The 2,078-nt window shown below is 41.6% G+C and overlaps 1 protein-coding gene across 2 annotated transcripts in view; it reads right to left on the bottom strand.

Moving 5' to 3' along the window:
- Positions 1–2,078, bottom strand: part of LOC101860099 (cytosolic purine 5'-nucleotidase) — a 34,363-nt gene that overhangs the window by 28,375 nt on the left and 3,910 nt on the right. For both annotated transcript variants that reach the window (XM_035969899.1, XM_005098789.3), the window contains exon 2: positions 1,712–1,808. The gene's annotated coding sequence lies outside the window, so the exon portion shown is untranslated. The remainder of the gene's footprint in view (positions 1–1,711; positions 1,809–2,078) is intronic.

Here is a 2,078-nt window from a genome sequence, read left to right as displayed (position 1 = left end):
CCTAAGTATGTTGTTCTGGGCCTACCCCTGCCTCACTTGCCCTCAGTTTTGCCAGTGAGAGCTAGATGTTCAAGACCCTTATAAAGTCTATTCGGGCATTTGTTGTTTCCTGATTGTTTTTAACATTGAGCGTCCCACGTGGGCTTCATCAAGCACTACCTCATTCGATTTCATTTCCTTCCACGATACTCTTGTGTAATTGCAGAGAAGGAAAATGTAAAGCGATCCTTGTAACACAAACCTGTGTAATTGTACAAGGAAAATGAGAAAATGTAAAGCGATCCTTGTTATAAGTCCCAAGCCTGTGTAACTGCCCAAATCTGTGTAATTGCCCAAATCTGTGTAACTGCCCAAACCTGTGTAATTGCCCAAATCTGTGTAATTGCCTAAGCCTGTTTACCTAAGCCTGTGTAACTGCCTAAGCCTGTGTATTTGCCTAGGCGTGTGTAACTGTCCAAGCTTGTGTAATTGCAGAAGGAAAATGTAAAGTGATCCTTGTCACACAAGCCGGTGTAACTGTAGAAGGGCAAGGTGAAAATGTAAAGCGATCCTGGTTATAATAATTAATAATAAATAGCATTTATACTGCGCATTTTCATATGAGTCCCGTAGCCTAACCACTATGCCACTGATGCCACATATAAATCCCAAGCCAGTGTAATTGCCCAAGCCTGTGTAATTGCCTACGTGTGTATAATTGCCTAAGCGTGTGTAATAGTGTAATTGCCCAAACCAGTGAAATTGCAGAAGGAAAATGTAAAGTGATCCTTTTCACCAATCCCAAACCTGCATAAAAGCCTGCACACAGTTAACTAAACCAGTTGTCACACCGGTCCAGCGGTAGACCATCAAGTAAGCCAAAAACATCGTGGTAGACTTTCAACCAACACCCATTTTTTACATATCAGATGTTGCATAGTTTTTTTGTTTGCCTAGTGTCCAATTTCTGAGTAGTTTCAGCAGATATATGCCACGACAGAGCCTTCGTTTTTGATTACATCCCTAAACCTACTCCAGGGGCTCTTGTGGCCTAGAAGTTAAGGTGTTCGCCTCTCATTCAAAGGTCACGGGTTCGAATCCGGGTAGCGACGGAAAAATTTTCTTCTCTAAAATTGTCTCCTTTCACCTCCTTTCCTGCTCTCTAGCAATGTTTTGTCGTCTGCTTTCGTCTCCACTTTCTGCCCCCACCCACTCACCTCCTTTGCCCCCTCCTCTGGGCTCCTGACTCGTTCTGCAGCCTTAATACTGCTATTCCTTGGCTCCTTCTTACTGCTGTCTTTCAGCCACACATCTGATCTTCTGGTAGGAAAGATCTACAACTAGCTTTCTCGGACAATGGGGAAAAATTTCTGAGGTCTCGTGTACAAGTAATGCACGTTTAAGATCCCATGGAGGTCTAAAATCGATAAGAGTAGGCTTTGGCCGCCACCCAGGCAAAATTCAAAATTTCCTACCTACTGAAAAAGTTTAATGTGTCCCGCGCGCTTATATGACCTTAAAAATGCAGTTGCGAGTGCTGTAAAACCTTACAAAATAAAAAAACCACAAAAAACTTACTCTTACCGGACTCCTGACAATTGCATGGTTTCGTGTCAATTCTACAATGTCCCTCTATTTCCAAGGGCAATGCTATTCTTTAACGGGGAACAGCAAACAAAAACAAATTCAGAAAGAAAAAGTTAAAAATATAACCAAAGTATGTGAAACTTACTTGAAGATCTTTGCTTTTTTTCCACAAGCTGCTCCCACTCACACGTCGGAGTAAGGATTTCTTCAATAACACACACAGCTGTGATAAAGAATATGACCTGAAAATAAAGTTTTAAAGTTAAGTTTTAGTAGAGGTTTTACAGCGCTCGCTACCACATAAGGTCATAAGAGCACCAAGGGGTGGATGTCAACAAAGAAGTCCTTACTTACAGGAAATTAGACTAACTCTGCTCATCTCTTTAACTTCAACAGTACAAAGTCTGCTTCGACTATTAAGGCACCCCATAAATAGCGGGTCACAAGAGCGTGACAAACATACAAAAGAAGTAGAGGAAAAATGACGATAGAAAGGATTAGGAAAGAAAAAG

The sequence above is a fragment of the Aplysia californica genome, unplaced genomic scaffold (assembly GCF_000002075.1).
Source record: "Aplysia californica isolate F4 #8 unplaced genomic scaffold, AplCal3.0 scaffold00193, whole genome shotgun sequence".
Lineage (NCBI taxonomy): Eukaryota > Metazoa > Mollusca > Gastropoda > Aplysiida > Aplysiidae > Aplysia > Aplysia californica.
Note: the sequence above shows the minus strand (reverse complement) of the source record. Positions and strands in the feature narration are given on the sequence as shown.